The following is a 25,666-nucleotide window of genomic DNA, read 5'->3' as shown; positions in this document are numbered from 1 at the left end:
GGTGAATCTGTAAAGGGGAATTAAAGGCAAGCATTGATTCTAGGAAAGATGGAGAAACAACAGCTTTTGATTTTTGGGCTACAGTGGCTTTGCCAATATAAGAAGAGTCTCAGAAATCAAGCAAAGATTAAGAAATATGTTATTTCTCTTGAGGCACATCATTGGCCACATTTCCAAGCTCTTCCTTCATTTTTAGTTATGAAGCTTACCCTTTTCAATGACCTAGTGTAAATCTCAAGGCACCCTTAATTAAGGGTAAAATTCTCAGCTGAAGGCCAGGCGCGGTGGCTCAAGCCTGTAATCCCAGCACTTGGGAGGCCGAGGCGGGTAGATCATGAGGTCAAGAGATCGAGACCATCCTGGTCAACATGGTGAAACCTTGTCTCTACTAATACAAAAAATTAGGTGGGCATGGTGGCGCGTGCCTGTAATCCCAGTTACTCAGGAGGCTGAGGCAGGAGAACTGCCTGAACCCAGGAGGCGGAGGTTGCAGTGAGCTGAGATCGCGCCATTGCACTCCAGCCTGGGTAACGAGCGAAACTCCGTCTCAAAAAAAAAAAAAAAAAAAAAAAAAAAAAAAAAATTCTCAGCTGAGAAATCAAGTTACATCAAGATACTAAGTTTTTTTTTTTTTTCATAGATGTTAGTCTTTTAAATAAATAGTTATGTTGAGAAGGCAAAGGATCACTTATAGGTGATTTTAAGAATCAAAAGGATCCTTTGATATGCTTCTAGTTAAAACATGTTAGCAATTTTCTACTTGATGCATTGATGTACTATTGAGGTCATCACCAATCATTAAAAACAAACAAATGGATGAGTCACTTCTAATCAAATATTGGGGAATTCATTGGTAGCTAAGTTGTACAATTTTAGAGAGTCCAGGAAAATGTCTCTGGCTCTCATTATCTCCCAGATCTGACAGCAGTAATAATAGACATTTGATTCTTTGATTTGAGACTTTTACTCTTCAGGAATGATCAATAGAAATCCAAACACTGAGGATGTGATAAGGGATACGGCTATTGCTCTTTTCACCTTAGAATAAGTTACTGCATCTGTTTTCTGAAGGTAGTACTGTCAAATGAGAATGAATGGAACAAGAATGAAAGGGATTATATAATAATCATCACTTACCAGCCATAGTGCCAAATGAGGCCTCTGAATAGAGTTGGGATAGATGGTTGGATAGAGATAGAAAAGCCTACTCTCAGCTTTGCTATTATCAGCAGGGCATCCTTGGGAAAGTCACCTCTCTTCTCTGGGTCTCAATTTACTAATTTTAAAAAAAGGTATTAGATTAGAATGATCTCTCAGTTCCTGTACAGTAATGTGAACCCCAAAGATGTGAGGGAGGTCTCAGTTAATTTAGAAAGTTTATTTTGCCAGGGTTGAGAACGTGCACCCGTGACACAGCCTCAGGAGGTCCTGACAAAATGTACCTAAGGTGGTCAGAGCATAGTTTGGTTTTATACATTTTAGGGAGACATAAGACATCAATCAACATATGTAAAATGAACACTGATTTGGTCCAGAAAGGCGGGACAACTTGAAGCAAAGGTGAGACAACTCAAAGCAGAGAGGGGGCTTCAGGGTACTGGTAGATGAGAGACAAACTGTTTCATTCTTTTGAGATTCTGATTAGCTTTTCCAAAGGAGGTCATCAGATATATATTTATCTCAGTAAGCAGAGGGATGACTTTGAATAGAATGGGAGGCACGTTTGACCTAAGCAGTTCTCAGCTTGAATTTTCCCTGTAGCTTAGTGATTTTGGGGGCCCAAGATATTCTCCTTTCACATTTCCCCCATTTCTTTCTAAAAATCTTTTGGAGAAAGTATTTTAGAATAAAATGAGTCTCTGGTTTCATGGCTAGGATGGTTTATTCCTAGACAGGTAGGTCCTGAGTTATTAGGAAAGCTTGTTTTCGGAAGGTTGTGAAGTCTCATGTTCTATGAAGAGAAAATAGGGAGAGCAAGGGAGGAAAACAACAACAAACAAAAGGACAATCCTGGAAAATTGATATAGGCCATGTTACTCTGAAGTCCATTCATTGGTAGGCAGGTATGAAAGTGGCTTATGTATGTAAATAGGTTGTTGTTATTTTCTTCTGAAGTTTAAGGTGTCTAGTTCCAGTTTGCAGAACTTCACAAAGGCACAGCTTAGTTATCAGTGACTGAAAATTAGGAAAAATGGGGGAAAAAGCAAGGGAAGAAATGGAAAACACTATATTGAAGAGTTGTAGCCAAGAAAAATTAGAATTTGGTTCAAATGGTAGAAAATAATAAAAATTAAAAAACATCAGGCAAGATTGGAATCTAACAACAGGTTTACTGTAGTTTTTGAAATGTAATTTTTCTATCTCTAGTTTCCCATTTTTACTAAAGACAAATCATGGTAGGACTGGTTTGCTTTATTATTCTGGGTCTAATTACTTGTATACAGTGCAGCAATAATAATTATTTTTTTACATAGGCATTTATTTATTTATGAATGATGGAGTCTCACTCTGTCACCCAGGCTGGAGTGCAGGGGAGTGATCTTGGTTCACTGCAACCTCCATCTCAAGATATTCTCATGCTTCAACCTCCTGAGTAGGCGGGATTATAGGTGCACACCACCATCCCCAGTTTTTGTAATTTTGGTAGAGACAGGGTTTCACCATGTTGGCCAAACTGGTCTCAAACTCCTGACATCAAGAGATCCACCCACCTCGGCCTCCTAAAGTGCTAGGATTACAGGTGTGAGCCACTGCAGCCAGTCTTACATAGGCTTTTATATTGGCTTTGATGGAACTATGTTTCATAGAAGGAATCCCAGATAAGACTTTTTAAATCTGAGCCAGGCCATAGATTTATGCTATTAAATATCTATGAGTTTGGCAGTCCTCTCCTTCTAAGATTCCAAGATCAACTTAGGGTTCCTGGGCCTGTCAGAAAGTGACATTCTTTACTTGCAACAGGTCAGGAAACCTGTCCACAGGCTATGCAGACAAAGATATGAGGCCAGTTTTTCCAAGGATCTTTTATTTGCTCCATAAGTCAAGTTTCATTCCTTAAAGGACAGCTCACCATTTCAGTAAAAGCCTTGGTAAAATAATGGTTTCTCCAATTATGTTCTGTTACAAATGAAAAGAGATTCTTATTACACTTATGCAAATAACTGTATTATCATAAATTAAGAATACTCACAAATAGTTCCTAATTTTGGAAAAATCAGGTAGGAACAAATATGCTCCAAATTTTGTTCACAGGAGTATACCTTACTCAATTGTGAAAAGCTGTAAATAGTTTAAAAGTTTACTTGACTCTGGGAAATAAAACAAAAAGTCAGAAATGTTTTAACCAAAAAGTTAGGAAGATTACTCTAGTCTTCTATTAGTTCACTTCATACAGTTTACTCCTGTTCTGCTTGATATTTGTGAATATTTCAGCTTTCCATGAGAGTAGAAAAAGTTTTTTCGTCTATTGTAATGCCATAATCTCCAAAGTTATCAGAAACCTGCTTTTAAGGACACCTGTTAATGTTCTATATCTGATTATAAAACCACCTTCTAAGGAGGAGAAAATCAAGACAACAATTGTCCATGGATGACAAAAGGTTTTAGGGTAGTCATAGTCAAAGACACAATTGACAAGGAAATCTGTTACCTCTGTGGCACATGATAATTTAACATAGCAATTAGAATTACTACTGATAATTTACACTAGTATAATTATTACTGATAATGCACACTTAGTCATATCAAAATTATAGAAGTTTCCCATGATTTTGGAACATACAGCAATAACATATTTATACAAATACAGCCTAAAGAAAAACAAATCCCATTTCATATTTGACAATATTTCCTGTATAATTTGTATATCAAATAAGCCAAATTATATCATTTTTGGACTTTAGGAAACCTAACATCTTAAAGGATTATTAGATCAGAAAAAGACATAATTTATAATTTGATTTTGGAAAGTTTGTCAAGTATCAAAGGTTTAAAACACTTGACGTTACAGGTAATTGTAAAATAAATCATTCATTTAACCAAGATGATAGCTCAAGAATTTAAAAAAATGGTGAAAACCTTCATTGTTTGAGAGAGAAGATTGAATTTTCCAAACAATAAGACCTATTAAAAACAATATGAAGCCAGTTAAATTTATTTTATAAACAATCTATAAAATTTTAATCTTAACTATAAGAAATAACTTCCATAAGCCTTTCATAACCTTTATTTAGGAGATGGTTAATGCTTCAAGAAAACCTTGTTCATCTGAAATGGGCCTATACGTGGTGGTATTGCATCAGTGTGCCTTTGACATTAATGATTAATTTATGGTGAAACTGAACTTAATTTATCTCTCAAAAGTGGCCCGTACAACGTAACACTCCCACCTCTTCTTTGATAGTCTCTGGCATTTGAGGACTTGAATAGCTTTAATTTCTCTCTGTGTTTCAGGAATGCAGTTTATTTTAACTGGTGTCCTATACTGGACATCAAGATGGGGCTTTAATTGTGATCAGTGTTTAAAATTTAGCAGGACTTGGTGTTCTGTTTAGATCCAGGAGTCAAAGCCCTGTAACTCAATTTCACAAGTACTTTAAAAGTGCATACAGAGAGATACATAAATATAATAACCTTAACTAATAAAAATGTTTAATATCAGTTTTTTTTCCTAAGAAAATCAAAACTTAATAATAATATAACAACTTGATCATTTAAAACTTTGGGGTTTTTAAAAAATAAATCTTCTATTATGAATTATAGAAACTATTCATGACATGCTTAAACTCTCTGGTTTGTCCTGAATATTCCTCTTTCTTAAATAACTGATCATTTTACTCTAGGACTAAATTTACCCTACAAGATTCTTTTGTATATGAAATTATTTCTTGTTAAGCTTTTGTATCAAGAAAAATCTGTTTAATTTTGTAACTTTCTTTACGTCTCTTTTATTTCCTGGTTCCTTTTACCTTGTTTTTCTTTTCTTTTTTTTTTCTTTGAGATGGAGTCTTGCTCTGTCACCAGGCTGGAGTGCAGTGGTGGCGTCTTGGTTCACTGCAACTGAGCCTTCCTCACTGTATTAAGGAAAAAAACTTCTCTTCCCTGGTCCATGAGGGGCATGGTTTTGCCTCCATCTGGAAATAAGAGGGGTTTCAAATGTAAAGTTCTTTGTCTGACTTTCCCGGCACAGGCTAAGTAGAGAAATCCAGGTGGGTTTCTTTGTTCAAAAAGCCCACGAAAGCTCTGGCAGGAGGGGGCTCTGTTGGGGACTAAGTAGCCAATCTGATATCAAAGTCAAAGATCAATCACTCCAGCAGAAGTTTGAAAGAACTCCTCTCATTGGACAAGAACATGAATGGGGCAGGAATTACTCAAGCCAGGGTAAAAATCCTACTGCTCTTTACCTATATGGATTCCTTCCTTGGATCCCCTCCCATAGCAGCATGGGAGCTCTCTCTCTCTGTCTCTCTCTCTCTCTCTCTCTCTCTTTTTCTGTCTCTCTGTGCCTAATAAATTGCTCTCTGCTAAACTGTTTGGGTCCACGATATTTATTTGAACAGTAAGCTCACTGAGCCTCTGGGGCCCCTTTCCTCATTCTTGGGGTAAGAGAGGCCAAGGACCTGGAATTGGAATGGGGAGAGAGCTGAGTATGCAGCCCTGCCCCAGTTATACAACCTCCATCTCCCAGGTTCAAATGATTTTCTTGCCTTAGCCTCCTAAGTAGCTGGGATTACAGGCATGCATCACCACATCCAGCCAATTTTTGTATTTTTAGTAGAGACAGGGTTTCACCATGTTGGCCTGGATGGTCTCCATCTCTTGACCTCATGATCTGCCTGCCTTGGCCTCTCAAAGTGCTGGGATCACAGACTTGAGCTGCTGTGCCCGGCCTTTACCTTGCTTTCTATGTGACCTTTAAATAAGCTTTGAATTAGACAAAAATTGTTCACCTTTTTTTTCAAAAAGGGCACACCTCTTTTTGGAAAGAATGTTTTCCCACAAATATATTTTTATTGAAAAATACCCAAATAATAACATATCTATTACTTAATGTTATATAACTTTAGATTCTAAATTACGACAAGTCTGTGTACAAGTATTTATCCTCTTACATTTACCTGATTATTTTATTTACATGTTTACCTAGACTGTTTATGAAAATTGTTGTTATAATTTAAGTTGTGAAATCACCATTGCAAAATTATAACTGAGACAGTGAAGAAAATTTGACGTAGCTGACTCCATCTTGCTTTTAACCTTCAGGCTGTCCTGGTTTATTCATTTGTGTAGACTGAACTGACTTTGGGAGGAACTTACAGTTTAACTTTGAAACACAGACAATAACAAACCTTACTGCTTGTGAACCAGAGCACCTAAAGCCACAAGATTAGAAGGTATGGTAATCTTACTAAATTCAAGATGTAGCTATTTTGAATAAACCAATATTAATGTCTTATTTATTAAAGATTGCACAAGTAAAGATCATTCTGTTTTGGGCTGGATTTATAGTTTTGTAACCTCTGTGCCAAATCTGGACACCTTAGAGTATTTGTCCGTGATAAATATGAAATTGCTTGACTAATAAATGCAAACAGAAATGTATACTGTCAAATTCTTAAGACATTTCTAATATTATTTTACCAATAAGTTTAAAGCCAGCTTATTTATTAAACGTTTTACTTAAGTCATGTGAACTTGAAAAAGCATTTTACTAGTCTTTTTTCCTTAATATCTGGTTTTAGTGCTTTTATTTTTTAAGCCAATTAATTAGAGCTCTTTTATATATTTTTAGTAGTGAAACATTATGTACAATGTATTAGGCATGCCAGTAGAAGTACATCTTATAGATTCATGAAGACTTCCTTTCTTTCCTTTTTAAAAAAAATCTTACCCTAATCTGTTGTCATCTAAATAGCCTTAAATTTGCCTATTAAAGGAAACAACTCTGGTAAAAATCAGTTAGCAAGATTTACATCATAAGGTATGAAGATAAAATCTGGTGAGCTAGAGAAAAATTAAAATGGATTTAATGGCCAGTTAAACGTAAAATTATAGAAGTTTTTAATAAAGGCCTTCAAATACACACACACACACACACACACACACACACACACAGACACAAAGATTCTATAGCTTTTACCTCAGTACTCTAGACTTGAGATAGATACAAATTAGCCAGCTTGTGAAAAAACAAAACAAAAGCCTGTTGGATCCAAACAGTTGTGTTTATCTCAGTAGAAATGTAACAGCAGATTTAAAGCAGGCAGAAATGAAAATGGAGAAAAAGGGGACTTAGGAACTCTATAGTTTACAGGTTGACCTTAGGTCACTTTAATGTAAATGTGCACAAAGACCATATTACTTTCATTTTACTATGGCAAGTAGAGGTGCCATAAAACCTACAGAGTGCTCAAAAGGGGGTCATTCTCGTTTTGTTCTCATTCTTAGATTACATGTTTCCTGCTTTTTTTTCTCTTAAAAGGAGGAGCTGAGCTATGGCCTAGGGTTTTTGTGTGGTGGATCAATGCATGCTGCTTGTAGGCAGGACGCTGTACTGTGTCACCACTGAATTTTCTCCACCCCCTTATGTGTCTCAGTTTCTCTCTCTTTTGAGACCTCTGAGAGGGCTCGAAATGCCAGGGGATCAGCCCTTATATGTGTTTCCTGGATGAGCCATTTTAAATATTTTTGTTGGGCATTTTCCTGCAGGGCCACTGCACATCACAGGGGGTCAACCCCCCAGACACTCCCATGAGGCCCCCCCATCACCCATGGGTGCCTTTTGGCTGGGAGAGCCAATGCCCTTTCTCTTCAGAGCTGAGAAAACTTAGTCTCTCATTTACCTATGAAAACAGCAGTTCAGTTCCTCATGTAAATGTACATAGACAAATAGAATTGAGATTATTTTGGAAGAAAAAGCAATAGAAAAAACCCTTTAGAATGTGTCTCCGAACTAGAATTAGGATCCTTAAACAAACAACTTCCTAGGAGAGGAAAAGAAAAAAAAAAGACAGCCAAGACCTCATCTCGTAAACTGCACTCAGCCACCTGTAAATTTGTAGCTGTCATTCACTATTATACATATTTGCATAAAGTTGGTTACATTTGCATATTTGCCAAGGTCACATCCTCTCAGAGTGCAAGGTTTTCTCTGGTATCCCAAATCCATAGAACTCAGGTCATGCAATACAGGAAAACAGAGCTTTGTACCAAAGAAGAATCTGCCCATGGCTTTTGAAACGCCACAAAGAACACAGAACACCTCAAAAGGGATGAGTGGCACCTTTGTTTTGAATTATTTAAAGGGGTTCAAGTCATTAGATGCCTTCTCTAGATTTTTTTGGTATTGCAGGAAGCAAACATAAAAACCAAGTGCATGAATTTTTTCTTTTGCAGCTGGAAGGAATTTTGACCAGATTAAAGAAACTGTTAACTATAATTTTGAATTCTCACTTACATTTGACCACGTCAGGAAGAGTTGGTCAAATCCAATGGGAGAAAGACCAGAACAAACAACAAAAACACCACCAGCAACAAAACCTCAACAATACGATCACTCAGAGCTCTAATAGTAAAGACAAATTAAGACCAGCTGGTTGGTAAACTTTAGCCAAGACAAAATCCCAATTCAGCTGCTGACTTAGGGATGGGTCTCAGGCTGAAGACTGCTTTCTACCATCCTAGAAGCAGAAAAAACTCAAACTTGTCTTCCCTACTGGGGGCGAGCTCAAACTCCATAAAGGAGTTTGCCTTCCATCATCATTGTCATGGAAACAGGAAATCTTATCTTCCTGGTTGGAAACAAGTAAAATTCCAAAAACTAAAAAAGGTGTTGTATGGCAAAATAAACCTTAGATTTCAACCAGATATGGGGACATAAGGGATTCTCTGGAGGGGGTGCCCCCAAATTTCAGCAATTTTCCTACTGTTTTGAGCCATAAAGTTAGCTCATGTTGGTACCAAGCACTGAGAGATTTGTCAAATGTAAACCCTGAAAATCTGAGACAGGTCTCAGTTAATTTAGAGAGTTTATTTTGCCAAGGTTGAGAACACGTGACTGTGACACAGCCTCTGGAAGTCCTGACAACATGTGCTGAAGATGATGAGAGCACAGCTTGGTTTTATACATTTTAGGGAGACATGAGACGTCAATTAACATATGTAAAATGAACATTGATTTGGTCTAGAAAGGTGGGACAACTTGAAGCAAAAGTGGGACAACTCAAAGTGGGGAGGGGCTTCAGGACACGGGGGTAGGTGCCAGACAAACAGCTGCATTCTTTTGAGTTTCTGATTAGCTTTTCCAAAGGAGGCAGTCAGATATGCATTTATCTCAGTGAACAGAGGGATGACTTTAAATAGAATGGGAGGCAGGTTTTCCCTAAGCAGTTCTCAGCTTGAATTTTCTTTTTAGCTTAGTGATTTTGGGGGCCCAAGATATTTTCCTTTCACAGTAATAATGTTCCATCAGTCTGTCCCTTCCTATTCTAAAACTTTGTGGTCTGGTGAAGAAGTTTTCATGTGTCCTATCTACATCTGACGTCACATGATGATCTTTGATTTTACCTTAATTCATCTGTTCAGACAGAGTCATGAGTATTTGCTCCTATAGAAGCCACTTTATCTCCTGTGCTACTTTAGTATTCTCCTTTGATCCTATCCATATTCGTTAAGTCATCTTTAAGGTTTCCTGACCCAGAACTTCTTTTGACTGCCTTAGAGACAAGGTGGATACTAAAGAAACTAGGCTAGACAATCTGCCTGTTTCACAATTTCCTTTCTTCCTGAAAAATGACTGGTGTTTTATCAACCCTTTTGACCAGATAATATGCTATACTGATGTTTTGAAGGACTAATTATGCTCCTGTGTTTGTTAGGGGATGAATTGCAGTCTCTGTATTATTAATAGAGTATGGATTATTTTTCCCTCAATAGATTAGGTTGCTTTTTTTCCCAATTGAACCTTATTTGTTAATTTAAGGTCTGGCTGCATTGCCCAACCCACAAATACTTTTCTGTTCTTCCTACCTCTTGGGCACCACTGAACTCTCAAGTACAATATAAAACAGGACGAACAGAACTCACTGCCTCCCTCAAAGTAAATCATGCTTTTCATCTTTCTTCCTACTTCATGCTCAGGAACATAAATCTCAGTAGGTTCTACAGAAGGCCTATCCCCCAATGTAAGCTCTAGGGCTTAACCATTGATGTGTACGAGGTTAGTAAGTGGAGCCTGTGGTTCTGTGACCAGATTGGGGATGCTGTCTAAATGACGTTGGCCCCAGAACATCAGATTCATGAGTCATAGGTGACCCCTATTTTTATGCTGAATGTGCCACTGTCCTCAAGGTAAAAACTATCCCACTAGAGAGTAGGAGGGAGAATACCTGTAGCCAATGTGCTTTCACCCCTGTTAGGCTGTTCTTGATGCCACTCAGATGTTTTTTCTATCTTTACCCAAACATTCTGTCATCATATTCTTTGTAACTATTTCCTTCATTTCTTATTCGACATATTTCTGTAAGGTCAGTAGAAAGATAAGATTCAGTTCTGTAATCTACATTGTATCCTTAAATATAATTTGTTGTTTTTAAGTAAATGGAACATGAATTTAGTGACAAGTGGGAAAGAAGAAATGCTCAAATCAATTGGCCCATGTTTAGGAAAACTAATTTGACAGAGCAGCTACATTGGTCATGAGGCCTTCATTAATTGAATAAACATTTATTTAGTCCATAATATGTTCAAATCACTTTTCTATTTGAACAGGCCAACTTGGTGCCTCATTCTTTCGGAGGCTTACAAACTACCAGAAAGGAAAAACAGTAAACTAGTAAATCTAATTACATATAAGAATGAAGTGAGCTCTAAGAATTCAAGATATACAAAAACTGAATTTTGATGGAAGCAATAACAATAAGAAATGTATATTGCCAGACACTTTATATATATTAACTTTTAATATTCATAACAACCTTATATTAGTTTGCTGGGGTTGCCAAAACAAAACACCACAAATTGGGTAGCTTAAAGAACAGAAATTTATTTTATCACAGTCTTGGATGCTGAAAGTCAAAGAAAAACATGCCGGCAGGTTAGTCATCATCTGAGCCTCTCTCCTTGTCTTGTAGGTGGCTGGCTGCCTTCTCACTGTGTCCTCCCGTGGTTTTTCCTCTGTGCATGCATCATCTGGTCTCTCTCTCTCTCTCTCTCTTTCCATATACACCTGTGTGTGTGTGTGTGTGTGTAAGCATGCACAGGTTTATAAGAGCCTATGAGAGAGAAAGAGAGAAGAGGAAGAGGAAGAGGAGGAAGAAGAGGAAGAAGAAGAAGAAGAAGAAGAAGAAGAAGAAGAAGAAGAAGAAGAAGAAGAAGAAGAAGAAGAAGAAGAAGAAGAAGAAACCGAAACCATTATGCAGAGACCAAAGCAAGATGAGTACCCTGTAAGAAAAGAAGGAGGAGGAGGAGGAGGAGGAGAGAGGGAGGGAGGGGGGGAATAATTAGCTCCAAGAAATAAGATCACTTACAGGCAATGATATTTAATACACTAATTTGTCCAGTAAAGAAACATGGGGCAATAGATATCAGTTTCTCCCCAATTTTCCTATTAAATAAATCTCTTTTGTTTTGGGAAGTAAAAGGGTGAAGAGAATGATGGCAGCTTTTTCCCTAGAACATCCCCAAGGAAGGGTAAATATTGAAGGAAGGTCACTAGTACTTCTTAAAATGCAAGAAGATTTGGTAAAATACAGTATCGATTTTATGACCCAAGAAAGGAATGTGTGGAGAGGAAGAAAACAACTTCCTCCACGTTTGTCGTAGAGTATATTTAGACGTGCATTTATGTGTGCCAAAAAAATCAAAGAAACACTAAGCCTTTATAAATCTAGAAAGACTAGTTATCACAACAAGTTAAAATATACTATGTTATGCCCTAAGGGGGATATATCAGAATCACCTGTGGGTCAGGGATGGAAGATATGTAGTCTGAAAAAACTCTTCTAGTAATTCTGACCGGGCCCTTTAATTCTCCTTTACCCTCTTTTCCTACACACGTAAATTAAGAATCATTGATCTCAAGGAAGAAGGGAAAAGTGTCAAAAATAAAACCTTGGGGAATATCAATATTTGGGATTTAAGCAAATGAAGATAAAATTATGAAATAGAAAAATAATTTTCTAGAAAATTGGGAGAATGCCAGAGCAGAGTGGATTCCTAAAAGCCAAAGGTACAGATTGTTTCAAGAAAGGAAGAATAGTTCATATCAAATGTTGCTTAATGGTCAATAATATCATTAATATTATTATGATTTCAAATGAAAATGTGCCAGGTGTTTCGAATCTGTTACCTCATTTGATCTCTCAACAATTGCATGAGGTAAAACTAAAGATTATCGATGTTAAATAACTTGCTGGGATGTAAATTCAGGCCTGTAGCGTTCTAAAGCCCATCCTCTTTCCACACTGTTCTGTGAAGTCATTGCTGGTCTTGGTGGGAGTGGTTTTGATAGATTATTGGGGACATTAGCCAGAAAGCTTTGAGTTGACACAGTTAATGAAATTGAAGAGAGGACAGGCTGTGAGGACACCTGAGGTTTAACTGACAAAAATGAGAGACATGGAACCAGAGAGGAGAGTTCATCCTGTTTTGTTTATATGATGCAGTTTCATACAGTGATTTAGAGCACACGCTCTTCATCCAGACTGCACCTGCTGGAATCCCAGGCTGCTCATCAGCTGTGTGTTATTTAATCTTTGAGTTATTAAGTGATATTGAGTTATTTTAAAATTTAATTTTCCCAAATATTTTTTGTTTTTTGTTGTGTTTTGTTTGGAGACAGGGTCTTGCTTTATCACTTGGGTTGGAGTACAGTGACATGATCATAATTCACCAAAATAAATACTACATTCACAATGTCTTTTACTTTAATTCTGAGTTAGTATCCAGAGACATAATATTGTGTAGGATACTTAAGAGCTTTTATGTACATGATAACATTTTTTGTTGTTGTTTCCAGACTAACTATAGTTGACCTTTGCACAACAGAGATTTGAGCTGCACAGGTTCACTTCTATGCAAGTTTTCTTCCACTGCTGCCACCCCTGAGACAGGAAGTCCAACTCCACCTCTTCTTCTCCGTAGCCTGCTTAACATGGCGACAGTAAGGATAAAGACCTTTATGATGATCCACTTCCATGTAAGGAACAGTAAATCTATTTTTTCTTCCTTACGATTTTCTTAACATTTCCTTTTCTCTAGCCTACTTAATTGTAAGAATACAGTATATACTACATATAACTACAAAATATGTATTAATCAACTATTAATTTTTTTTGAGACAGGGTCTTGCTTTGTCCCCCAGGTTGGAATGCAGCGACACCATCCTAGCTCACTGCAGACTTGAACTCCTGGCTCAAGCCGTTCTCTCACCTCAGCCTCCTGAGTAACTAAGACTACAGGTGAGCACCACAACACCTAGCTAATATTTAACTTTTTGTAGAGACAGGGTCTCACTATGTTACCAGGCTGGTCTCAAACTCTTGGCTTCGAGGGATCCTCCTGACTCAGCCTCAGAAAGTGCTGGGATTACAGGCATGAGCCACTATGCCCAGACAACTGTTTATGTTATAAGTAACATAAACAGTTACTTTCAAAAGTGGACTATTAGCAGTTAAATTTTGGGGGAGTCAAAAGTTATACATAGAGTTTTTACTGCATAGGGAGGTCAGCACCACTAATCCCTCCAACCCACGTGACAAAGAAAGACCCTGTCTCAAAACAAAACACAAAAAAGAAACAAAAAAGAAAGCATTTTGGGAAATTAAATTTTCAAATAACTCAGTATTATTTAGTAACTCAAACTCATATAAACAAAACAAAAATATTATTAAAGAGTCAACTGTACTCAATATAGGTTTCAGTCTCCACTTCTTATCTTTCCAAATACATCTTTAATACTGCTAAATTCTAGGGCCACTTATTTTGGGTTATTTTTCAATTTATTTTATGTATGCTTTTCAAGCATTTACTATAGAAAAAATGTCATACTAGATGCTAATGCCAAATTTCATGTTTCATATTTAAAACTGGTTCAAAGTGCTTTTGGTTTTGGGTTCCTTGCTTCAGTTACAGAGATATGAAAATAAATATACAGAAGTTATTTGAAAATATTTCTTTGACAACAAAGCAGTAAATCTTAAACTGTTGTTGAAGAACAATCGGGAATCAACGATAAATATAGTTTTTTCCTTAGATGCTGCTGAATCATAAAAGCCTATTTTAAAATGTTGCAATGCTCATACTTTGCATTTCTTTCCTTCCAAAGATATTAAAATAAAAAATCAACACCCCAGCAATTTTCATGCATTTTTGGAAGAATCTCCTGGCAATGGGATGCTGATGCTGTAGGGAGAATAATGGTCAGCAGCTGAGACACAGGCAGGCCATCAGTGGATGAGCTCAGGGTGGGTTCCAGCCAGCAAAAACCAAAGGGTTCCCAATTCCTTAAGGACCAATGTAACTCCCAGTAAATGCTCTCTGCAGAAAGTGTTATCGTCTCAAAGTAAGTCTCAAGCACAAAATATGGTAGTTTCAAAAGAAATACTGGCCAGGCACGGTGGCTTGCACTTGCCCAGCACTTTGGGAGGCTGAGGCAGAAGGATTGCTTGAGTCCAGAAGTTCAAGACCAGCCTGGACAAAACAGCAAGACCCTATCTCTACAAACTAGAAGAAAACAAATTAGTCAGACATTTTGGCATGAGCCTGTAGTCCTAGCCACTTGGGAGGCTGAGGTGGGAGGATTGCTTGAGCCCTGGAGTTTGAGGCTACAGTAAGCTGTGATCATGTCACTGTACTCCAATCTGAGTGACAGAGCAAGACCCTGTCTCAAAACAAAATACAATAAAGAAACAAACAAGAAATATTTTGGAAAATTAAATTTTATAATAACCAATATAATTTAGCAACTTTTTATTGGAATTATAGCATGTCTGAAATAGAGAAGAAATATCTTTATTATTTAAAAATATTCATTGAGTATTCGACTTGTTTCATATACACATTGCTTATCAAATATTAGCATTTGTTACCCAAATTTTAGAGTGGAAGAACTTAAATAAAGGTTGAATAAACTACCTGATATTAAAAACAAAAAAAAAAAGAGAGAATGGGGCAGCTGTGGTAGCTCATGCCTATAATCCTAGCACTTTAGGAAGCTCAGGTAGGAAGATGCCTCAGAAGAGGCACTACTTAGCTCAGAGAGGGAACAAACTGAGCTGAAAGTTAGTAGAAGAAAGGAAATAATAAAGATCAGAGCAGAAATAAATAAAACAGAACCTAGAATAACAATAGAAAAAATTAATAATAAAAGTTGAGTTTTTGAAGACAAACAAAATTCACAAACTTTTAACTAGACTAAGAAAGAAAGAAAGAAGTCTCAAGTACATAAAATCTGAAATGACAGAAGACAGTATAAAGAAATACAAAGAATCAGTAGAGACTGCTATGATCAATTATATGCCAACAAACTGGATAACCTAGAAGAAATGACTAAATTCTTACAAATATATAATCTACCAACGCCAAATCATGAAGAAATGGAAAATTTAGACAGATTTATAATTGTAAGGAGATTTAATTACTAATCAAAAATCTCTCATCAAAGAAAAGCCCAGGACCTTATGGCTGTACTGGTGAATTCTACCAAACATGTAAAGAAGAATTGTCAATTTTTCTTAAACTTTTTCAAAATATTGAAGAGGAGGAAATACATCTAAACTCATTTTATGAGGCCACAGAGACCAAGCCAGACAAGTACCCTGTAAGAAAAGAAAATTATAGGTCAACATCCATGGCAAACATACATGCAAAAATCCTCATCAATTTCTAGCAAAGAGCACATTGATCAAGAGGGATTAATCACTGGGATTAAAGGGTTGTTCAACATACACAAATCAATAAATGTGATATACAACATTAACAGAATGAAGGATAAATATCACATGATGATCTCAATAGATGCAGAAAAGCACTTGAAAAAATTTAACATCCTTTTATAATGAAAAGTCTGAACAAATTAGGTATAGAAACAATGTTCCTCAATACAATAAAGACCGTACATTACAAACCCACAGCTAACATCCTACTCAGTGATAGAAAGTCGAGAGATTTTCCTTTAAGATCAGAAACAAGACAAGGAAAATTATTTATGTTGTTTTGGGACAATCTTAGGACCTCTTCTAGCTTACAAGCAAATTTTCTTTTTCACATGGCTTACCTTTGTTTGGAGTCACAACACAACATTTAAGCATCTTTAATATACTTACGTTAACTAAGATTCGTAAGCTTTCTCTATGCCTCATGTAATTTATTCATCTTTTTCTTTCAATTATTCATACAGTCTTTTAAAGAAATTTAAAATATCCCTTCCACTTAAAATATATTATGTTATACAAATGTTCAAAACATAAAATAAACCCAAATATTTCAATAACCCAGAATAATTATCAGTATTTTGTCATATATGGTTCATACATCTATTTTTTCCCCTTTCTTTCCTTTTACTGAAGCATTTAAAGCAAATAATAGGCATGTTGTTCCACCCTTACATATGAATTTCTAAAACTATAGGTATTTCTGTACATAACCACAGCATGTTCTTTCCATTTGGACACGATAAAGATGATGTTAGAAAAGATTGCTTTTAAAGCTGCTTAACTCCACACATAGGGAGGAAGATCTGCTTAAATAATTCTCAATGTTGTATTATGGTTTCAAGATTCTTTTAGTAGTTCTTTACATTGTTTTTCAATTCTAACTGTATCAGCACCTTAGAAGTCTCCCTCTGACACTTATTATGAAGAGCCCATTGAATCACTCTGCTATGTTTTTTTCTTTATAGGCTCAGATCACAAGAAGAAAGTAGGATTTTTAGAGCTGTATATCATTTGTGAACAGCTTGCTATTTTTTCTGAACGACTAATGTGAGAAAAAAAAGTTTTAAATAGCCATGGCTCACCACAAGAAGTGTAGGGCATAAAGTTAATTGTGTAAAATATAGTATGTTTTTTTTTGAAAAGGGGAACAAACATGAAAGAAACCCAATGAACTATTATTTTTTAATATTTTATCTATATTCTTCTCCCAGAAGTTTAGTTTCAGGCATTCTTAACTTTTTATTCAAATTTGTTTCAATCTTTTTTCTACTGTGTCATTTCTTTTAATTGTAAAAATAGATGCCTATGCTACGAAACAGTTTTAATGAGCAAAAAAAATAAGGAAGAGATAAAAATCATCCACAAATACCAGCACCCAAAAATAACTAATCTATGTCAATGTGATGTATAGAAATAAATAATACACTGTTTTCATACTTTAACATCATATTATGCAGTGTTTTACACATATTCTAATTTATACTTGTAACATGATATTGTCAAACCATTTGTATATTTTTGGGGGGTATTAGGGTTTTCTTTTTTATTTTTTGCTATCATACATACTGTTTTCAAACAGCTATATTGAGACGTGAGTCATATACTATACAATTCACTCATTCAAAGTGCACTTTTATGTGTTTTTTATTATATGTATAAATCTGTGCAACCACCACCACAATCAACTTATGAACATTTTCATCATCTCCAAAACGAACCCCTGTACCCTTTAGTTACCATCCCCCTATCCACTCATCCTAGTCTCTCCCTGTCCCTCAACCCCAAGCAACCACTTCTCTACTTGGTCCTTTGTGACTGTCTTCTTTCATATAGCACAATGTGTTCAAGAATTGTCCGTGATGTAGCATGTGTCAAAATGTCATTCCTTTTAAAGACTGATTATCACTCTGTTGCCTAGGCTGAAGTTGAGAGGGGCCGATATGGTTTGGCTGTGTCGCCAGCCAAAATCTCACCTTGAACTGTAGTACCCACAATCCCCATAATCCAGACATGACAAGGGAGGGAAAAGGTGGAGATAATGGAATCTTGGGAGTAGTCTCCCCCATGTTGTTCTCGTGGGAGTGAGCTCTTTCTCACGGGATCTGATGGTTTTATAAGGGGCTTCCCCCTTCTCCGGGCACTCACTCCATCCTGCCGCCCTTTGAAGAAGGAGATGGCTTCTCTTTTGCCTTCTGCCATGATTGTAAGTTTCCCGAATCCTCCCCAGCAATGCATAACTGTGAGTAAATCAACCCTCTTTCCTTTATAAATTACCCAGTCTTGGGTATTTCCTCAGAGCAGTGTGAGAATGGATTAATACAGGGCCCATTGTAGTTCACGTTAACCTCAAACTCCTGGGCTCTAGTAATCCCCATCTTGGCCTCCCAAAGGGCTGGGATTACAGGCAATCTATGAACCACTTTGTCCAGCCTCATTACTTTTTATGGCTGAATAATATTCCATTGTATAGGTATACAACATTTTGTTTATTCATTCTTCAGTGATGGCATCCATAATGTTTGATCATGAATGCCTTTACATTTAATCTTTGCATTTCTATTATTGTTTTTATTTGATATTAGAGTTTAAAAAAGAATTATGTGAACAAGGGGTATGAGTTATTTCAAGGCACATATTATCACATATTAACACATATTATCACATATTAACACATATTATCAAATATTATCAATTATATAGAAGAAAATTAGTATTGCCATTGCTGGTTCAATTTGTGTTTATTTGATTACTTGAGAAGATAAAATTTTTCATGCTTTTAAGTTAATGTTTTGTTAATATCAGTGTATTTTGCCTCAGTTTATTTTGTGATGCCAGTATTTTTTTATTGGTTGCAAAAGCTCATTATGGAATGAAGATCTCATCTTGATACACATGCTGCTATGTCTCTATGTGCAAATCTTGCTCAATCTTAACTTCTTAACTGAATTACCATTTCTGTCAACTACCCCTTCCGGCCCTCCTCAGTTCTGGTTAAGAGCCCCCTACTCTGTATTGCTTTGCATCTTTATATAGTAATTGTTTAATTGACATTTTTGCCTGTTAGGTTGTGAGCAGAACTGGAATGTATCCAAATAGAGCCGTGCAAATTTATTGCCCAGGGGCAAAAACTGAGGATAGCTAGTGGAGCCTGAAATCCACCCCTTCTTAATTCCACAATCTGCATTCAGCCGGGGTGCCTTTTTCTCTAGTTCCCACAGAGGTACCCTGTGGACAGCAGCAGTCCTGGGAACTAAACCTATGTCTGCCATTGAATCTTAATTTCTACACAGTGTTGGCCAAAACTTAATACAGATTTGTTAAAGGAAAGAAAGAAAGAGAAAAGAAAAAAGTAAAGAAAACTTTTTACTCATCATCTGCTTTTCGAATACATTCCCTCTGTCCTTTGCCAAATAAATTTTAGTATATTTTTATGCACCGACCTTAATTAATTAATTATTTTTTCTTTTATGAATCAGGCAGCTCCCAAACCAGAATACATTCAGAGAGGCTCCTGGAATTTAATTTTTAGAAATTCAATTAAATGTAATAATCTTTCTGGTGGACTTTTAAGACATTTGTGCTCAGAAAGCACTTCCACATTTCTTTTTTTTTTAAACAAATAGTTTTCATATCCATCTGGAATTTAATAATGATTTTTATTTAATATGATAAGTAAACTTGATATACTCTTCCAGTAATTTATTGTTTCTTTAGAACTATTTACATAACAATTTGTTCCCCATTGATTCATGATGTTTATTAAGTTCTCATGTATGCTAAACTCTGTTTTAGATCTGTCAATTATGTTTCATTGCCTATCAATATTTGCAAAAATTGCCTATTATTTTTGTGATATAATATACTTTAATATCTTATAAAGAAAATCTCCTATAATTTTTTTTTCAAAATTTGCTTTTCTCACAAACTTGCTTTTCTAGATGAATTTTCAAAACATCATGTTTAATTCCACTAATGATAATATAACCAGTGCCATTTTGTTTGGAATCATGGTAAATTAGGGATAAATTCATGATATTTTTATGCATCTTTATCATATTAAATTTTTTCATCCAGAAATGTAGAATATCTACCTATTTAAACTTCACTATGTATTTGAATAGTTTTATGATGTTTTCTGGGTGTGTGTATGTGTATGTATGTGTTTAATAGACTCTGACGTTTCTTATTAGGGCAATTCCTAGAGAGTTTTTTTTTGTCTTGCCTTGTAATTTTTTTTTAATTTTTGAGACGGGGTCTCACTCTGTCACTCAGGCTGGAGTGCAGTGGCACAATTACAGCTCACCACAGCCTCAACCCCCTGGGCTAAAGGGATCCTCCCACCTCAGCCTCCTGAGTAGCTGGGGCTACAGATGCATGCACCATGCCTGGCTAATTTTTGCATTTTTTGTAGAGATGGGGTTTTGCCATGTTGCCCAGACTGGTCTTGAACTCCTGGGCTCGAGCTATCTATCTGCCTTGGCTTCCCAAAGTGCTAGGATTACAGGTGTGAGCCATCATGCTCGGTGTTGTTTTGTATTTATTACTTTGTTCCTATTCATATAAATCATTTTTTCCATTTTTTTTTTTACAAACTATTGTTATACTGTAAATATTTTAACATAAAACTTCTATTCTACAGCTTTATTAAGCTCTGTTACTAATTCTAAAATTTTTGCAATTACTCTTTTAGGTTTTCTAGACTCATAAAAATATCAGTCACAAATGATTAAGCTTTTTCAAATAATTACTGCTCCATCTCTGTTAATCTTATGCCCTTACCAGAATTTCCAAAGGAAAGCTAGGTAACAATCGCTGTTTGCCTCATTAGACACTGAAGCATGTTCCTAATGACAAATTATAAAAGTGTTTGAGCTTCTTGAGAGCAGAGCTCATGCTTTTTCCTTTTTTGACTCTTCAGCACCTGTCACAATGCCTAGAATAAAGGAGGTGCATGATAAAAGTGTATCTCATCAATAAGCTGGTTCAAGTGAATAGAAGTATCTCTAAGGTTTTCCCATTAATTATGATCCATGTTAAGGGTATATCTCTTATTCACAAATTCATGAGTTTGTATTTTAATTAATGCTACCTAATTATAAGAGTAAGAATTACTAATATTGATTTTTTAAATGTTTCTAGAGGATTATTCTCACTAAATACAGATATTCTGTATGTTCTTTTTTAAGGATATACTTTATAGTAAGAATTTATGCCAATAAAAAGAAACCCAGTAAGTACTGTGTTCATGTTGTATTCAGTCTTTAAAAATATCTATAGTAAAATGGAGGCAAAGAACTGTATAGTTTAGTCAAGTGACACAGGTATATAAACATTCATTTTTCTTGGAATTGTGCCAGACGTAATAAATAACAAAATCCATTTTAAGCATATTTTTAAGACATCGTACTAGATATTTTACTCATGTTACTTTTTGTTATTTTTCTTAATTTCATTAAGGTACTGTGATAAATCCATTAGACCCACTTTTGTATAATTGCCTTCTAAGGATTCATAATTTCCCAGGGTGGCCAGGCACAGTGGCTCATGCCTGTAATCCCATTACTTTGAGAGGCCGAGACGAAATGATTGCCAGGAGTTCAAGATCAGCCTGGGCAACACAGTGAGATCCCATCTCAAAAAAAATTCCCAGGTAAATGATATTCTCCAAATCTGTCTCTTTTAGACAACTGTGTGGTATAGAATTGTGACTAGTGTATTATTTTGTGATCTCTTTTGTTACGTCCTTAGTGTTCAATAGGATTTTTGCTGAATTTGCTTTAAATCTGAAATTCTGCATTTTAATTCAGCTCCACAAATAATGCTTCTTTTCAGTAAAAGATACAAATAATATTCTAATATTGTGATTTATTTCCATATTGCATTAATTTCTGTTAAGTCTAACTTCACCATCTCTTTTCTCACTTTTCTATATACTCCTAGTTTTGCCTAGAGACTCTAAGGCCTATGACTGTCAGAGTGAAAGATTGTTACCTCTTTTCCCTTGCTTATTAAGGTAGAGGCCATGGTGATGAGCTTTCCTCAATCTCTTGCTTTAAATGGATCTTACCTTGGGAGAGTTACAGTGAAGGAATGAGTAATTGTGGTTTAAAGCTTTGCTTCTGTGTCACATAGCAATGCTGCATCATAAAATGTTCAGTCTTGTCTCTTTTCCTGGCAGATGGCCAGAGTGTGTGATGGCTCCTACCTCACTGATATAATTGAAATCAAAGACTTGCCAAGTTATACCAGCAACTCCTGCAAAACTGAACTTACTGGCCTTGGAGGACTATAGATTGAAACACAAAACGTCTTTGGCTGTGCATGCCCTTCACACTGACTGCCTAGTCCCCTCGCAGAAGCCTGTACCGTGTGGTAGTTGATGTAAGAAACCATTCTGTATATGAATTTTGTTGTGAGGACGTAGTAGTCAGCACTCCTGTACATTACAGAACAAGGAAAATACAGTATTTATAAACTCTTCAGCAATCCCTCTTATGGAGCCCAAATTCAATTCACCTAAACTGAAAAAGTTCAAATGTAATGAAAGATTAGATCAATTACCAAGCTAAATGAACCCCAAAGCATATTGCCTTCTAAACTAATTTTATTCTCTATACAGCTGTAACATTACTGTGTAGGTGGACTTTGTTTTTCAATTAGCTTTGTGCCACTCAGGAGTATAAAAAATGTTTGAAATATCTTTTTGAATTCATTGTTTGTTCCTAAAGATTTATAAACTTCTTTCAATTTTAAGCTATAATTCTGTGGCACACTGTGAATATAAAATCTGCTGAATAATGGTTTGTTCATCCAACTTCTTTGAAGGTAGGCATTCACTGGAATCTTTCCAAGCCCTTGGAAATGGAAATTTTTAGCTATTGGTTAAGGCAACACTCTTTGCATCCGAAGTAGTGAATACGATGTTAATGCTAAAGCTATCTTAATTTTCCAAATGCTCATGGCATAGCTGAAAGTTTTAATAATATGACTATATCAGATCTTGACTTTAGGGGGGCTTAATTAATCCTATCCTTGGGCAAACCATCTGGCATTGCTAAGCCCCAAGTTGCCTGGGCCTGTGTAGCACTGGATGGGTTTAACTCTTTTGTCTCGCCTAGTAAATCATTCAATTTGGTTAGTTTTTGAATGTTGGCTTGTTTTCAAAACTGAAATATTAAAAGCTGATGATGTGAACCAAAATTGAAACTAGAAGTGAATTTCTCCTTCCTTATTTTACACAGAAGTGGGCTGGAGCTGCTGCAATCATGGGGATGTTTGATATTGCAACAAAGGAAGCAAAACAGAATGAAATGAATCCTGTACCGTGAGGAGGCATTTTCAGGTAGTGGCCAGTAACTAGAAACTGCTCTTTTCTGGTTAAAAACATTTGTGAACCATAAAACCTTCTCACTGCTTACTGAATGGCACAGTTCTGAGATATAAATCAGCAAGTGTACAAATCACAATGCCTTTCCTGTTGAACCAATAGCTGTAGCCAATATATGTAAAATGCAATGAAGAATGAAAACCTCTTTAGAAGCCTGATGAAAATTTATACCAGATATGAAAGTTTGAACAATCACTTAAAAGCCCTAGTCCCTTAACATTGCTGTTAAGGCCATCAGGGTCCTGGATGTTGGTGACTTCCCAGGACTCATTTCTCTGCCCCCCACCTTGAACTCCATGTTTCTCTTTATTTCTTCCAGTGCTTAGTGAACACTCTCTTCTCTCCAAGCCTTTTCCTAGAAGATCATTCTCTTGTCTGACTTCCTAAGTCTGAGTTAAGTGATCTCCTATGTTTCCTCTAAGAAACTTACTTTACCCGGTCATTAGTCTTAGCACACTGTATTTAATTCCCTATTTACTAGCTTATCCTGCTTCTAGGCTTCAAGCTCTGGCATATCTGTCCAGTTCACCATGGTATCCTGAATGCCTGGCCTTTAGAAAGGCTTCAATAAATACTTGTTGAATGGAGTTCATTGCAGAAGCACTAAAGAATTTTTGCATTTCTTTACATTAAGAAAAATCTTAGTAGTAGGATCAGATCTCAGTCATAGAGTACACTCAATTGTGCACACGTAATTCCTGTTCTTATATTCTTTAAATAAACTAAATTCTAATTTCAAACTACTATTTTACTAGGATGTCAAGAAATTTCATCTCAGTCATTTAGGGGCTGGATCCTTCCCTGGGATCTCACAGAATCAGGGATGTTCATATAAGAGATCCACGAAATGGCTGAAAGTTCTCCACTGTCTTTCTGGCCCTGCTCCTAGTCCATGCATGAGGAAGGAAGTCCTGTCAGTCTCTGCTCCTGAGCTACACAGGGTTTCAAGAATCTGAGTTGCTTCTGAGAAGCGCCTTCCCAGGGCCCCACTTTCCTAGTTATTCCTGGAAGACATTTGCTCTGAAGCCTGGTCACTGCCCCGCCTTCTCCAGTTCACCCCACCTCCATCAATTCTGACCTTGTGTTTTTTGCTCTTAGAAAAATCTTACCTCCTCCACTTCCTTCTCATTTCTTCCCCGAATACACCTTCCACTTTTCATTGGCACTTAACCTCTCAAAATAGGACAGGCCTTAGAATAACAAATGCCAGGAAGGCATCTTGTTCTCAGGTCCCACAAATCTTGGGCAAGAAACATAAAAGGCATGAATAATCAGTTAGAAATGGGAAGTGGAAGGAAATATACAGAGAAAAAATATCCAAAATAAATTTTTAACAGAGAAGACAACTACAAAATCCTGCTACTTCGTGATTTCCTTATGTAAAGATTTGGCCAGATGGCCTAAGATGATAATAATGTTAGATACAGGATTGGAGATACTGCAGATGGGCAAAGATCAGGATCACTTCCCTCAGGCACAAGCTAAAATGGGCACCAGTTTCTGCAGACATTTGGAAATTAACAACTAAAACACACTGTTTTATTTAGAGTTTATTTTTCCTCTTTTTAATTCCCTTTCATATTTATATATACACATACACATATATATCAATCATATGTGTATGTATAAGTGTGCATATAATATACATATATGCATGCATACATATACATAAGTATATAGTATAACACATTATATCTATTTTGTATTTATTGTATATTAAATTATATATTATATATAATATGTTAATAATGTCATTAGATACAATTTGTATATTATATAATATTGTATGTTATATAATGCGAAAGGAAAATATCTTGGGCCCCCAAAATCACTAAGCTAAAAGGAAAATTCAAGCTGGGAACTGCTTAGGGCAAACCTGCCTTCCATTCTATTTGAAGTTAGCCCTTTGCTCACTGAGATAAATGCATATCTGATTGCTTCCTTTGCAAAGACTAAACAGAAACTCAAAAGAATGCAACCATTTTGTCTCTCACCCACCTGTAACCTGGAAACCCCCCTCCCTGCTTCCAGTTGCTTAGGAAAAAAACTAAAAATTTAAAAAAATAGTAAAATTCAGATTATTACATCAGTGTATCTCTTTTTATGCACTTTCAAACTACTTATGACATTGAGTTACAGGGCTTTGACTCCTGAGTCTACAAAGAGACACCAAGTCCTGCTAAATTTTAAACACTGACAGCAATTAAGGCCCCATCTTCAGGCCCAGTACAAGATGCCAATCAAAATAAACTGCATTCCTGAAACACAGAGCCAGAAATTAAAGCTATTCAACTCCTCAAGGCCCAGGGACTATCATGGATAAGGTAGGTGTGTGAGAATGTAAGGG

At 36.2% G+C, this 25,666-nt stretch overlaps 1 long non-coding RNA gene across 2 annotated transcripts; it reads left to right on the top strand.

The window, feature by feature from the left end:
- The first annotated feature begins 11,140 nt into the window (after nucleotides 1-11,140).
- LOC105726232 (uncharacterized) lies at nucleotides 11,141-23,763 on the top strand. Of its 2 annotated transcripts, none has more exons than XR_010339953.1 (5): nucleotides 11,141-11,441; nucleotides 13,016-13,195; nucleotides 13,361-13,457; nucleotides 22,111-22,313; nucleotides 23,174-23,763. It is a non-coding gene; the product is annotated as an uncharacterized LOC105726232 (long non-coding RNA). The 2 variants fall into 2 exon arrangements; XR_010339952.1 differs by having other exon boundaries at nucleotides 13,341-13,457.
- The last annotated feature ends 1,903 nt before the right edge of the window (nucleotides 23,764-25,666 follow it).

The sequence above is a fragment of the Aotus nancymaae genome, unplaced genomic scaffold, assembly GCF_030222135.1.
Source record: "Aotus nancymaae isolate 86718 unplaced genomic scaffold, 86718_ANA_hifiasm-v0.15.2.pri h1tg000092l, whole genome shotgun sequence".
Taxonomy (NCBI): Eukaryota; Metazoa; Chordata; class Mammalia; order Primates; family Aotidae; genus Aotus; species Aotus nancymaae.
The sequence above is the reverse complement of the archived record's forward strand: the minus strand, read 5'-3'. Positions and strand labels throughout refer to the sequence as shown.